At 38.8% G+C, this 16,086-nt stretch overlaps 1 protein-coding gene across 3 annotated transcripts in view; it reads right to left on the bottom strand.

The window, feature by feature from the left end:
- The window catches only part of BMPR1B (bone morphogenetic protein receptor type 1B), a 228,708-nt gene that overhangs the window by 203,170 nt on the left and 9,452 nt on the right, over window positions 1-16,086 (bottom strand). The gene's annotated exons all lie outside the window — the stretch shown is intronic.

A 16,086-nucleotide genomic window follows, 5' to 3' on the forward strand; every position in this document is an offset into this window, starting at 1 on the left:
CTTGTATAAGTAAATACAACCTCATTTGAATTCCAGTCTCACTAAATAATATTCAAAGTATATCTCCCTCTATTTTTTCTAACTTGAACAACTAAATAGGGGTTTAATTTTCAAAAGATCAATCAACAATAGTAAATGATAAGATACACATAGGAATGTGAGGTCTGTGCAATCAAGCAGATAAAGCTAACAGAGATAAATGATCAATAGAAGAAACTTTACAGTGTTCCAATAAAATGTATATATTAATATATTTATCAGAAAGTAAATAACATACATATGGAAAGAACATGCCTTAATATCTTGAAACAATATTAGGTTGTTTAAGGTAAGCAAAATGGGTGTCTGGCCAATCTACCTGCTAAAACACATTCTGGCATGGAAACTCTGTACTGGGAAAACTCTGTATGTTAGGTTCTAGCTTATGTTCTCTGTGGACAATGAATGTGACAAGTGTATTAAGCAAAGGAGTAGCTGGGGAGTACTTCTTAGATGAGTTGAAAGTTGGCATGGTCTTGAGAGAAATTTAGCACTAGGGCAAGGCAAAGAAAAGCACGCTCCAATGTTATTATTGCAGAAAAGGGCTGGCAGAATATAGAGAGAAAGAAGGATTCTTCAGACAGTTATACTGTATGAGCAAAAGGAACAGAAATTGGGCAGAAATTTTAAAAAGGGCAAATAAGAGAATATGTATATCTAAATGAGGACCATTTAGATATACAATGAAGCCAGAAAAAAACATGCACTTTTAAATACACTTACACAGCTAGAAAGATACACCAAGAACTTTAGTTCAAACCTCTCATTTCAAAGACAACCAAGTCCCAGAGTAGTTAAACAATTTGCCCAGACACACGGGGACAGCCAGAACTTGATGAAAAACACTGCACACCTGCTATTTTAGAAAATGTTATTTCCACTCTAGCAGTGGTTTCCCAACCATCATTCCTGAGGAGAGGCCAAGGGACTCTGGGAAGTTCCCTCAGGAGCCCAGTGAGGAGCCAGGGGGAGGGTATTCAAACATGGTACTTCTGATTTTATCTCTTTTATATGTTGAAATTCTGTTAAGATTTATTTGAAGAACAGTTTCTCTTTTTTCTTTAAGTACTCTTCAAGGCTTCATTAGTGATTAACATTGTTCAGTTCTGTGCTATGTGACACAGACACAAACGCAAAAGGAAAAACAGTCTTTTGCCCTCAACAAATTAAACTATAATACTTACTCAACAACCAGGTATTGAGAGCACGTGGTATGCCAGGTGCTTAGCTCTACACTGGGAAATGAAATGATGAGCACAAAGCCGCCGACCTGGCCGGGGGTGGGGTAAGTGCTGAATGAGGACATTAATCCAATAACGATATAAAGAAATGTAACACACAACTATGATGATGGTCATGAGGGAAAGCTGCAAGAACCAAGGGGAACATGTGATCAGGAAACTTTAATCTAAGGAGTCACTGTGTAGTAGAGGTGAAATGACTGTTTGAACCAGCAACTCTGACAATTCTAAGTGCTCAATAGTAAGTATGTACAAGGCTCTATTAACATAGAGGAGGCAGAGATGAGCTCAGCTGGAGGGGGCAGGGACACCTCTGATGAAGGTGTCGTTCGTGCTTCATCTAGGAAGACTTAATAAGGACATGTTGTTATTGCAGAAAAGGGCTGGAAGGAAAGAGGGAGAAAGGATTCTTCAGACAGCTATACCGTATGAGCAAAAGGAACAGAAATTGGGCAGAAATTTTAAAAAGGGCAAGCTCTCAAGGAAAGAGTATAAGGTCGTCTCAAAGGAAAACTAGAATTACAAAAAATATGCAAGAGCCAAACCAGGTAAAGCCTTATATTCTACACTACAAACTGAGATTTAATCTGCACATGCTGCCATGCAGGGGATGTGGGTCACTGAAGGCTGTAATCAGGAGCGTGACATATTCAAAACTGCATTCCAGAAAACTCCCCAGAAAGCACTAAGAAAGATAACAGACCAGAACAGGGAAGACGAGTGGCTACAAGAGTGATTAGAAGCTGCTATACAAAGGATCACTAGAACTGTGGATTCATTTTAGGTTTCCTAGCACAGGTTGGTATTTTAAAAGTTTGTTAAATGATTAACAAATGAATAAAAGAATAATGCTGTCATGCCAGGATAGGGAAAGAATATAAGGAATCATAAAAGAAAAGCAAAAATTTTATGACCTGATGCTGTAGAAAAGAGGAAGTCATTGAAAGTTTTCCATCAGAGGAGTGACATAATGGAAATATGTCTAGGAAAGCTTGCCATGTTATGGCATATCAGAATGAATAAATGATAGAATTAAAAGCGATTTAAGAACACTTAAAACAAGACAGCTAAAGGAGTTCAAACATGAGCTAAAAATGTTCAGCCTGGTAATGGACCTATATAAATATAGGGGAAAAATGAGTGAAAGAGACATTTGCAAAGGAAAAAAAAAATGAAGTCAATCAAGAGATAAGATTGGTTAATTTTTTTTCTATAAAGTGGCATATCATAAAAGTTTTAGGCTTTCAGGGCCACATGGTCTCTAACATAGCTACTTAACTCTGCCACAGTAACAGGAGAGCAGCCATGGCCAGCCACAGACAATGTGTAAGCAAGTGGGCATGGCTGTGCTCCAATAAAACTTTATTTACAAAACAGGCAGTGGACTATATTTGACCAGCAGAACATAGCTCACTTGGCTCTAGGAGTAAAAGAGCACTGAAAAATTGATGCTTTCGAACTGTGGTTCTGGAGAAGACTCTTGAGAGTCCCTTGGACTGCAAGGAGATCAAACCGGTCCATTCTAAAGGAGATCAGTCCTGGGTGTTCATTGGAAGGACTGATGCTAAAGCTGAAACTGCAATACTTTGGCCACCTCATGCGACAAGTTGACTCACTGGAAAAGACTGATGCTGGGAAGGATTGGGGGCGGGAGGAGAAGGGGACGACAGAGAACGAGATGGCTGGATGGCATCACCAACTCGATGGACATGAGTTTGAGTGAACTCCGGGAGTTGGTGATGGACAGGGAGGTCTGGCGTGCTGTGATTCATGGGGTAGCAAAGAGTCGGACACGACTGAGCGACTGAACTGAACTGAACTGAAGGGAAGAAGAAGAGTAAAAAAGGGCACAACCTACACTTTGAGAGCCATTCTTTAAGTCACAAAGCCTTTCTACTTGCTAGCTGTCTACTGTTAAAAAAAAAACAAACCAGAAAGACTGCACTTGTTTCAAAGCGAACAGCTAAGGTCTTATGCCTTTATTACTCATTCTCCCTAAACCAGAAAGTATTTTTTGTTCACCTCTTGATTGTTGGCCTGTATAAAATTTCTTATTGGCTGAAGGTTACTCAATAAACTCTTTTCCTTCTGTCTGAAGTAATAAAACTATACAACACTATAAACATTTTCCATGTTTAACTCCAAGATATTTGGTTTTCTGGATAGAAACAGTAGTGCTTTTGTTTTTTAAATTAAAGCATCCCCTTAGACCTAATTTGCCTCAGAATGCCCAAAAGTTTTTCTCTTTTTATGCTCTAACGTTACTATCACTGATTCCTAAAGCACGTGGATATATAACAGGCTTGACCTTACTGACTCAAGCTGCCTCTGAAAATGGTTCACTGACACAAGTCACAGGAAAAATAACAATGTCCATAATGATCTCTTAAAGGGTATCACATACAGGAGACTTATGCTATGAAATTACGTTTAGATAAGCAAGAGTCTCAACGTGCTTGTTTCTCAGTCGTGTCTGACTCTTTGAGACCCCATGGGCTATAGCCCACCAGGCTCCTCTGTCCAGGGGGATTCTCCAGGCAAGAACACTGGAGTGCGTTGCCATGCCCTCCTCTAAGGGATCTTGCCAACCCAGGGATTGAACCCAGGTCTCCTGTACTGCAGGTGGATTCTTTACTGATTGAGCCACCAGGGAAGCCCAAGAATACTGGAGTGGGTAGCTTATCCCTTCTCTAGGGGATCGTGCTGACCCAGGAATCGAACCAGGGTCTCCTGCATTGCATGCAGATTCTCTGCCAGCTGAGTTCCCAGGGAAACCCAGAAGTCTTAGTACTACAGCTCTAATGAGGAGATAATTCCCTCAGAACTGGTAATGCGGACATATTATTTCCTATTATTGAGATATAATTTCATTTTCCTTAAGATGACTTACAACTAAAATTTCCTCATTAAACAAAAAGATCTGCAAAGTTCCTGGTCCTTCATATTAGCAAAAAGAGATAAAAATTTAGCATCCCAGACAATTTCTATAAGTTAAGAGGTCCCCAGGACAATGCAATAATTCAAGATGTGTCACTACCAACTCTCAATTTAAACAATAAGTCAAGAGCTATTAAACTTCTGCTCTGACACTGAAAACATGCAGACAATTCAATTAACATCTGAATCTCTGAAAACTAATTTTTAGATTATCACACTGACTTCTTTATTTTTCACTTTTAAGGGGATTTCAAAAATAATAACTAATGCACAAAACTTTCCATGTTGTAACTAAAGTCATATTCTCTACCCTAGATTTGATTTCAGATATATCTCAATTCACATAATATTTTTATTACCTGACATTTTAATCAAAGATCAAAAACTCCATGAGACAAAGCATTTCCAAAGCTCTGTGAAGTAAATTAACTTTATGAAATGGAACCCAAGTGAGCATTTTGTAATGAAATTTTATATTACATTTCAAGAAAGAATGCTATCCTTATAAAGACATGTGGCTAAAACAATAATATTAGTAAAAAATATTTAAAAGAAAGGTGAGAAGAGACATTTTAATAATCCAAAGGAATATTCGACTTGCAAGAGTCTCCATAAAATGCTTACAAACTCTCTCCGGGATTATCCACAAGTCCAATACAATTTGTCTACAAAGGATCCTTAAACCTCACATTTTCTCACAGAGATGGAGGAGAGCAGAGGAACTGAACACATTATTTCAGGGTGCTCCATGTGTTTTAATGAATGAAATGGCAACTTACTCCAGTATTCTCACCTGGGAAATCTCATGGACAGAGGAGCCTGGTGGGCTACAGTCCATGGGGTCACAAGAGCCGGACATGACTGAGCGGCTGAGTATACACACGCACACCACATGTCTTATGAGACTGCTGACTACCTACTATTACCATGCATTGCAAGACTGCAAACGCTTTCAAATGTATTTAAACACATGAATAATATGTAAAATATATGATCGTTTCATGTATTAAAAATATACAGAAATCTGTATAGTGAAAAAAAAAAAATTTTCTGACCCTCTTAAAATTCTTTTTATGTCATACTACAGTTCAATAGTCTTTAACATGAGTTTACAAATCCAGCCTGGTTTTCGAGCAACTGTAAAAGCTGGTCTCTCCTTTTCTTATAGACACTTAACCTCTCATGACTTCCCAATGCGATGCTCTTTCCCTGCCAAATTGACTTTCTCACATTTTTTCCAACCATACGGTGTTCATTCCAAATTTAGCATTTTAAACCTCATTTATCACTACTGATTCTTTTGCTTAAACTTGAACTACCATCCTCACCACCAGGGAAAACTCCAAGGTTCTCAGGAGACCTATGCTGACCATGCTAACCTGGGACAAGGACTCTCATTTCACTACACTACTACTCTCTTTCTGACACCAGACACAGCCTGAGAATCCTCACATAAGCAGTAATCATTTCTGAATAATAACTGATCCTGTGGAGTTGCTGTTACGGTCTGAACTGCAGTCACCCCAGGTTCAGAGTCCGTAGCCCCAAATACCTGAGAATATGACTATATTTGGAGATAGGGCCGCTAAAGAAGTAATTAAATTACAAATAGATTGTTAGGATTGCTGACAGCTGCTAGGCTGTTGTCCTTAAGAGGAGGAGAGATCAGGACACAGGGAGGACACCATGAATGTGTGCCCACAAGGGGATGACTATGGGAAGAGGTAGCAAGAAGGCAGCCATCCTCAAGCCCAGCAGAAAGGCCTCTGACGCCTGCACCCTAACCTTGAACTTGAAGCCTCCAAAACTGAGAAAATCAACTTCTGTTGTTAAGTCACTCAGTCTGTGGTACACAGTTACAGCCACCCTAGCACACTAACATCTCAGTCATATGTACGGACAAGGTGGAAAGTGTCCTTATATTAATAATTTAATCCTCAACACAGCTTGATGTGTTAAGTATGGTTCTTATTTGAGAAAAATGAAAGAAAAAAGCAATTTGCTCAAGGTTTCAAAGTAGATCCCAGGACAAAGCAGAGCATACGCCTACTTTCCTCTGAAGCTCATGGTATTAAACACCATGTTTTACTGATCAAGTGTGAATGATAATGTCATGACCACTAGTACAGATTTTTTCAGTAGAATGCTAATGAATGACGAATTGATAGACTGAGAAGTGGAAAGCTTCTTTTATTCCTTTTCTTTTTTCTTTCATAAGCATTTTAAGAACATATTTAATAATCAGGTTCCATAATTAATAATGGTATATTTAAGAGAGTTGTTTTTAAAAGTGGTCAAAAAGTGGAATTTGGCACACATATGTTTATCTTGGTTCTGTTCATATTATGCTTAATTCATATCAAATATGAGTGATAACCTACAGTAGTCAGGGCCCAATAAAAGTTACCACTTTTCACTGATAAAACTGCCTGCATTTTTTTTTCCATTGTGACATCCTGGAAAAGGTACAACTTAAATCAGTAACACTTCACCACCACTATAAGCATGTTTTCACACTATTACATCTCTGAAATCAGATTGTATCTTATATCTTGCTGCTGCTAAGTCACTTCAGTCGTGTCCGACTGTGTGACCCCCTAGGCGGAACCCACCAGGCTCCCCCGTCCCTGGGATTCTCCAGGCAAGAACACTGGAGTGGGTTGCCATTTCCTTCTCCAATGTGTGAAAGTGAAGTCGCTCAGTTGTGTCCGACCCTTAGCGACCCCACGGACTGCAGCCTACCAGGCTGCTCCATCCATGGGATCTTCTAGGCAAGAGTACTGGAGTGGCTTGCCATTGCCTTCTCTGATCTTATATCTTAGAGTTGATTAAATACTTTAATACACTAACTGAAGTTACGTGATCCTGCCTAGACTTGAGTAAAAAAATGAATGATCACAATATCATCTATGAAGCATCCTTGTGATGAACTAAAGTAATATAGAAAAGGTAGGTCAAAGGAAAATGTTTTCCATCTACATTTGCAGTGAAGACAACAGGGCAGTGGGGCGGGTGCAGGACAAGAAAAACAGAAGGACAAATGTTTATTTAAACATCCTGAAGTCTTGTGGTGTGTGGGGGGGTGGGGGGTAGGCGGGTGTGGAGAGAGAAGAGCCACAAAGAATTCCTACATACATTCCCACCCACATACTGCAAAAGAAAAAAACCACACAACAGAGGCAGACAGCATGGTCACAGTCTGTCCATAAAGTGGAAACCAGTCTCACACTTTATAATCACAGCTTCTATGGTGCCATAGGTGCAGGCCTCCTGTGTGAGGCGTCGAGTTTCACAGCTATGCTCAAACACAGGGTTGTTAACACTAAGCCACAGCAAGATCTGTGAATGAGAATAAAGTAAGAAAGGTAAACACCCACATGAAATATGGCCCCAATTACCTGGGGACTCAACAACAAACACTTGTCCTACAGATTATTTCTGTTCCTTTGGCAAATGAATAGACCAGTAACAATTGGACGCTGTGCACTTCAACACAACAACCCACACTTGGAGACTTTTTTTTTGAAATCACATTCAAGTCTGTTCATCTTCAGCAACCTCTTAAATGATTTATATTTCTATTAGAAACTATTTTCTTCGACATCACAAGGAATATAGCCTAAGCCTCATAGAAGATGAGATTACAGATGCAGTTACAAACTGAAACCAAGACAGACTCTTTGATAAATAAAAAAATGACAGATTAATTTCAATTTTTTTCCGTTAAATAACACAATAAAAATCAAAGCCTATTTCCACCAAAAGCCTGTCCAGAAAACCACTGATGGGATTTGCCAATAATCCACAATTGATGTTATAAAGTTAGACAGGAGTACACTAAGTCCATCAAAGTTGTTATAAAGCAAATTCTCGTCTGTTACTGGCACCCAAGTATCTCGAAATTAAATCCAGAACTCCACCACCATAAATATTTTGTAAATGCAATACTGTTTCATCTTGATAGAGATGAGCTTTACCAGTTGTTTTCAATCAGACAAATAAGAAACCATTAAAATCTGATGTGCTGACCTAAACTATAAAAGAAGCTATAAAATTATAAAATAAGCTACCCCACATTCCAAACCAGGAAAGCCTTTTATCTTTTTGTGTTGTTGTTGATAATTATATTATGTTTTTATCAGGAGGGAGCTAACATAAAAACAACTTTCATTTAAAAAGAAATAAATAAAAAGAAAGATTACATGGAGTGATGAAAGAAAACATGATGGAACATAATTTCAAAATGTTTGCATTCAAAAAACTCTAAAGGCTTTCATTTATTGTGAAATAAAGTAAAATTCATAATCATGATCACAACTCAATAAATGTATTGGTCATATCAAGTTCTTTATTTTTACCATAGGAATAATAGTAGTACCTGCTTCATAGATTTATTGTAAGAATTAAATGTGTAAAACTGTGTAAAACACTAAGAACAATGTCTAGCATAGCAAGCTGTGTTAATGTTTACTTTTTGGATTAATATTAGCACATATTAGCTATTAGTGGCTGAGTTGGTAAAGAAACTGCCTGCAATGCAAGAGATGAGGGTTCAATCCCTGGGTCAGGAAAATCCCCCAGAGAAGGAAACAGAAACCCAGTTCAGTATTCCTGCCTGGGAAATCCACGGACAGAAGAGCGTGGCGGGCTATAGTCTATGGGGTTCCAAGAGTCAGACACGACTTAGTGACTAAACCACCACCTATCAGTATCAATGTAAATATTAACATTATCCGTACTGTCTGAAGATCTAGTTCAGCTCAATCAATTCACACAACTCCATTTCAGCTGCACCCCACAGGAAACCTCTTCTCACTAACCCAGCTCTTACAGACACAGCTTTCTTCTCAACTCCTACTGCTTTCTGTTAGTCTGAACATATATCACACAATTTAATTACATTGCAATTGTTCACTGTCAAGCATGCAAAATTAAATCATCAAATGGATTATAAAAGCCTTAAAAATGAGGAGACCATGAGTATATCACTTCTACTGTCTTTTCTGATTCTCAAGCCTCAGACTCTCAGGAGAGCAGAGAGCTCCCTACAGAGCAGAGAGCAACAGTGGATCCTTTTCCACCAACACCATTTCAGGCGAGGCAGAAGCTGATAAAACCTGAGAACACTTTAAAGATACACATGAGGATCCTGGCCTTATAGAAAAACACATACTATAATACAGCACAAGTTCAAAGCTAAATCACACACCTACTGTAATTGCTACTGTGTATAATTCTAAAGAAGAAAAGATAATCAGAGTATAAGAGTTAGAAAAGACCTAAGGGAGAAGGACCATAAATGTGAAAAGTAAGCCTTATATAAGGAGCTAACAGTTAAAGAGCATCAACATGACAGTAAATAACTTTCACATAGTTAGAAAAACAGCTAAAACATACTAGGAGTTCAGTACATGCCAGGAACTATCTGTATATGCCAGGAACTATTCTAAGTGTGTGGGTTTTTTTAATATTAATACATTAAATTTTCAAAATATCCCTGTGAGAGAGTCACTGCTGTTTCCATCTTAAATGAGAAGTGAGGCACAGAAAAGGTTAAACGATTTTCCCAAGATCATATGGCGAATAAGTGGAAGGGCTTAGTTATGATCCCAGGAATTGGAGCTCTGAAATCCAGACTCTTTATCATCATGTAATACTACTCTCTTTACGAGCTCATATAATTCTCATAACAATCCTTCAAAGGATGTGGGGCATTCCAAATATTTAATCTATATGAACAGAGTCCCCCGAGCTGTGCCATCTGAGTGCACCATCTGAGCAGCCACGTGTGGCAGCCATAATGATCTGCATTGTATAGGTATAAAGTTTAATAATTTAGCCCAAGTTGCACAGTTGAACAATCAAAATCTGAAATATAGTCAGTCTCACTCTTTTCACTCAGACATGGAATCGGCAATGAAAAGACAAGGTAATAAGCAAGTTTTATTCTGGGACCCAAGGAGTAAACCACTTAGGTTTGATAAAGAGTAAAGAAAAAGGATAAAGATACTTAGTTAACTATTTCCCATTTGATCTCTATGCTCTGAATCGGAGAGAAAAGCCACTGAATGTTCCTGAAAAGCACAGTGTATACATCACTGTTCCAAAGAGCTGAGCCTCCCAATATTATATTACAAGAATGAACTGTGTAACTGTACCAGCAGTATATTACAAGGGACTCTCTTCTCCAGAGGAACAAAAAAAATCAAGCAACAAAGGACTGAAGGCTCAATCAACATCAAGAAGATAGCAGCAATGGATAAGACCTAAACCAAAGGCAGAAAGAAGAGCTTAAAATAGAGCTGTCATGGGGTTGAATTCATTAATGGACATAAACGTATCCTAGAAATAGAAAAATTCTTACAAACACAAGATGTTAGAGCCCGTTATAATGGAGAAGCAAGGAATATTGAATAAAGGGTGGGATAAGAACTCAGTATAGTTTTCAAAATCAGCTGGCTGGAGTCTATGTTATACAATGCTGTTTCACTTTGCATTTGTAATATTCTAAATTCTCAGAATAACTTTAAGGAAAATGTAAGAACAATGAATTACAAAGTAAAATACAATTAACTGTATTTATTATACTTAAATTTGTACTATTTAAAACCCTCTCAAATGACTAAGAAAAAAAGGACTCAAGTAAGAATGTAAAACATTAGGGCTTCCCTGGTGGCTCAGTGGTAAAGAATCCACCTGCCAATGCAGGAGACACAAGTTTGACTCCTGATCCAGGAGGGTCCCACATGCTGCGGAGCAAGTGAGCCTGAAAGCAGCAACTACTGAGCCCACACATCACGATGGCTGAAGCCTGTGTGCCCTTGAGCCCATGCTGCGCAACAAGAGAAAGCATGGCAATGAGAAGCCTACGCACCACAACTAGAGTAGCCCCCATTCTTTACAATTAGAGAAAAGCCCATGCAGCAATAAAGACCCAGCACAGCCAAAAATTCATAAAATTCTTTAAAAATATATAAAACACTACATAAGCAATCAAGCTGTCTTTCAGTAGTAGGTATATGGATACCCTGTAGTATATGCAAACAGGCTATTATTCAGTGCAAAAAACAAATGAGTTCTCAAGTCTTCAAAAAGTGTGGAGGAAACTTACACACATATTATTAAATGAAAGAAGCCAATCTGAAAAGGTTACATACTGTATGATTCCAACTATATGATATCCTATAAGAAGCAAAACTACAGAGTTGGTAAAAAGATCAGTGGTTGCCCGGGAGAGGTATGAACAGGCAGAGTTCACAGGATTTTTATAACAGTGAAAATACCACAATGATGGTACATTTGTCCATACCCAGCAAATGGGATACATCTGTCCATACTCATAGAATACCCATAGAATGTCCTTACCCATACCCACCACCAAGACTAAATTGTTACATAAGGTATAAACTTTGAGTGATTATACTATATCATTGTAGGTTCACCAATTTTAACAATGTACAATTCTGGAGGGGGATGGTGATAATGAGGAAAAGTTATGCTTGTAGGGACAGGGAGTATATGGGAAATCTCTATACCTTCCCCTCAATTTTCCCGTGACTCTAAAACTGCTCTTGAAAATAGGCTTAATATAAATAAATAAACAAAACACACAAGAGCTTTTTGGCTTTATAATATATGATGTGCTTATTCATGCTTCTATTTGGATACTGGAAAACTATTTGAGAAAAATAACATTTATTAAGACTTAATACTAAGTCTGATACTTGTTTTCAGAAGTCATTTTATCCTCAGCAACTCTATCACATAGGAATTAACACATCCATTTTGCAGCTGAGAAAATTGAGTCCTGGTTAAGAAATTCATGTAAGGAACTTATGAAGGTGAAGATCTAGCAATCTCTAAGCCTCTTAGAGACATGATTGCAAATTCAAAACTCCTTTTTCCCCCACTAAACCATCAAGTCAAATCTCTAGGCATCACTTAGTTCAATAACAATTTCATGAATCTGAGTAGAACCTTTGTGATCTCTGGCTCTTATAATAGAAAATGAGTGGAAAGCCTACATCAGGTACTCGCTTCTATCAACTACTAGTGAAAGCTGAACTAGCTTCAGAAGCCTCTGTGTTACTGTAAAAATACATTCCATAAAGGGAATCCCAACTAATATTTCAATGGCAACGAGGAAAGAAACGTAATGGCAAATAGTAAAGTCAAAGTCTAAATGAGACTGGTTTTCCCCCCAACAAAAAGGTTTCTGGAAAAGAAATGCAACCATTTCCAAATGCTCAACAGGAATTGGAGACTGGACAAAAATAAATAACCTGTAAAAGTGACATTAAGCAGTCTGTGGTACATTCTTCTGTACTTGATAATGAAACCAAGTATTTTTCTTTTAAAATGTCAATATAATTGTGATTTTTTTAAAAAATTACAGTTGCCTTTAAGTACCAATATGTGAGGAAAACATAAATGAGAGGCAGAGATAATTAACATAGCTCTTATCTAGCAATTAAAAGGTCTTTCTTCACCAGATTCAAAATTACCCCTTTCTATTATTCCACATATAGGCAGCAGCTCAGTAAGACCAAATTATTTTCTGAGAGAGTAACACAATTTGTATCTGGCACACAATTAACATTCCTGAGTGAAAGAAAGAATGAATGAATTTTCATTTGGAGACAAATTAGAAATATAATTCCATCCTTGAAAAAAAAGGCAAGTCTCTTCACCAACTTCATCTTTTATTCTTTTCAAAATACAATTTACTAACGAATACATTTACCTTAAGTTACACATTTCACAAAATAAAGACATATTTACCTGTTTGATGGCACACCTTTTGCCCACCTTCATTCACTGTTGTCAGAGACACTAATAAACTGCTTTAAAACTTGCACAGCCTCCCAACCAGCTGCACAGCAACGCCCACACTCCTTAGCAAGGCACACTTCACCACCTCCCATCCAGTTACATCTCCCTATCTCTGCACAAGCCCAGGCAAAGACTGTGATTAGCAAATCTAGGCTGAATCCGAGACACCTGGGGAGAGAAAGGGGTGAGAAGGAAAGAAAAAGGAGGAAAAAATGAAACAACCCAGGAGATTCTGTTGTGCACCCTGGATTCGAGAATTATAATCTCCAATCAACAAAGTATGAAATTTAAGCTCAGAGAGTAAGAGAAATAGCTAACGTTATACAGTCAGCTAGGAAGGACCCCAGATTATGTGGACCTTAGAACTCTTCAAGGACCTGGGTTCAAGGATGGGAAATACAAAGCTTCATCTCTTCTTCACGCTCCTTTGCTGTTGTTTTTTTTTTCCTTTTCCTTTCTTTTTAACTTCTATCTGAATGAGAAGGATTCAGTTTAGTTCAGTCGCTCAGTCGTGTCCGACTCTTTGCGACCCCATGAATCACAGCATGCCAGGCCTCCCTGTCCATCACCAACTCCCGGAGTTCACTCAAACTCATGTCCACAGAGTCGGTGATGCCATCCAGCCATCTCATTCTCGGTCGTCCCCTTCTCCTCCCACCCCCAACCTTTCCCAGCATCAGAGTCTTTTCCAGTGAGTCAACTCGTCGCATGAGGTGGCCAAAGTATTGCAGTTTCAGCTTTAGCATCAGTCCTTAGATACCTTAAAAAGTGCTACTGGCTCATTTAATTTCAGGCAGAAATACGGGTTTTGAGCTTAAATACATTGTTTGTCTTGGAAACTTGAGCACTTAGGCAAGACACAGGGATCCTGAGTGTCCTCTTGTTCTTTCTTCCATGTTCCTCATTTCAGGTTTCCTTATGCTTCTCAACACGCCTGTTCTTCTAGAATCTTTCAGAGTGATTCTGGTGGTACTGCTGTGGAAACTGCCACCGGGTAATGGACCAAGTCACTTTAGAAGGGTCTGAACCGTAACCACCCAACTAGAGTTAAGAGAAGTGCAAGTACCTGGTTTGACAGAAGGAAAAAAAGCTTTGACCAGGAAGAGATTTAAGGAAGAGTCAAAGTCCTAGATGAACATCTGGTCTCTCCCTAGTCTGGTGTGAGTCACTGGACAGGGTACTTGTTCTGGCATGTAAAATGCCTGTCTCACAGGATTGTGAGAATTAAATAAATTTGCATATGTAAAGGACTTAACACCTAAGAGAAGGCAGTATGTTGCAGCAAGGGGTTCAGTAGTAGGATCTGAATTTATAAGAACTGAGAGAAGCCTTACAGCACACATGTGGTTCAGGACTAAATCCATCAACAGCCAGAGGGGCTGCAGGTTGCAGGAGGCTTCATTCCCAGGAACAGAAAGAAACTGCAAGAAGAAATGGTGCTAAAGAAGCCATGACAGACCAGAAAATTCAATCAACTACACCACCCTTGGCTATTTGGCTGGCTGGTCCTATCACACAAAGGCATGTGATCTGACTTCAAAATCCTGCTTGGAACAAGACCATTACTTCAGCTAACACAAGTGTACTAAATAACTACTCTACCCCCAATCACAGGGAGGTACAAGGAAAACAAGAATCCAGCCCTCAAGGACTTTACAATGCAATGGAACAAAGATTAATTCACCTGAAAGACAGCCAGCCACCAATTAGCTCAAAGAAGCAAGGACCTGTGAAAAATTGTGACTGTTCTTTAAAAATGGACTTATTCCATACCAATACCCCTAAACAAATTATACCTGCAAATACTTCACTTTATTCAGGTTGTTAAAGGTACCTTCACTTCCAGATAAGCACATAAGTAGTGTTAAGCCCATCAAGTAAAATTTGCATAAATAAAGAATATTTGTTATACGGGTTCAAGAAAGGCTATGTTTAAAATTTCTTCCCAACTTATTCAACATTAAATTTCTCATTTTTGAGTGATAGTAATCAACCTAATCGGGAAGATCCCCTGGAGAAGGAAACGGCAACCTACTCCAGTATTCTTGCCTGGAGAATCCCATGGACGGAGAAGCCTGTTAGGCTACAGTCCATGGGTCGCAAAGAGTCGGACACGACTGAGCGACGGAACGGAATGGAACGGAATCAACCTAATCACAATAATATACAGATTATGATGCCATATTTTTTCTACTAAAGTCAGGACCTTTCTCTGAATTTTCACTTTTGCATATTATGATATAAACTATGAGTTATAATCTCAAATGACAGCATTTGAAAAGAAACAGCATTATTTATTTAATGTTGGCCTTTTTGCTTGACTAGAAACTTTAGTAACTGAAGTTAAAAACTAAATTCCTAATTCATAATTTTAGACTATTGTTAGATATATGTAGTATAAATTCAGTCCTTGTCACTGAAAACTCGATTGTATGACGCTTATTTCAGAGTCGCCCAGCGCCTTCTGCGAGACGCCGCACCGTAAAACTTCCTGCAGGTCAGTATGACGCTTATTTCAGAGTCGCCCAGCGCCTTCTGCGAGAAGCGCACCGTAAAACTTCCTGCAGGTCAGTCTGACGCTTATTTCAGAGTCGCCCAGCGCCTTCTGCGAGAAGCGCACCGTAAAACTTCCTGCAGGTCAGTCTGACGCTTATTTCAGAGTCGCCCAGCGCCTTCTGCGAGAAGCGCACCGTAAAACTTCCTGCAGGTAGGTATGACGCTTATTTCAGAGTCGCCCAGCGCCTTCTGCGAGAAGCGCACCGTAAAACTTCCTGCAGGTCAGTCCGTCCTCGAAGCGCTCGATGCCTCACTCATAAACACGAACCCTCGCTTCAAACAAGCGACAGCTGAGCAAAACGGCAAAACTGATGAAACTTAGAATTACTGCTCCCTGACAAATTCAAGACTTGACATTTTTACAAGCCACAATTTTTCCTTTTCGCTAGGAATATGAAAAATATTTTACATTCTTTCACTGATAACAAAGAAGCAGTCAACCCCCACTCAGGAAAAAAGTAGTGATGACAATGACAGTCTA

Source organism: Moschus berezovskii, chromosome 5 (assembly GCF_049115385.1).
Source record: "Moschus berezovskii isolate FMDL1 chromosome 5, NW_MosBer_1.0, whole genome shotgun sequence".
NCBI classification, from domain to species: Eukaryota; Metazoa; Chordata; class Mammalia; order Artiodactyla; family Moschidae; genus Moschus; species Moschus berezovskii.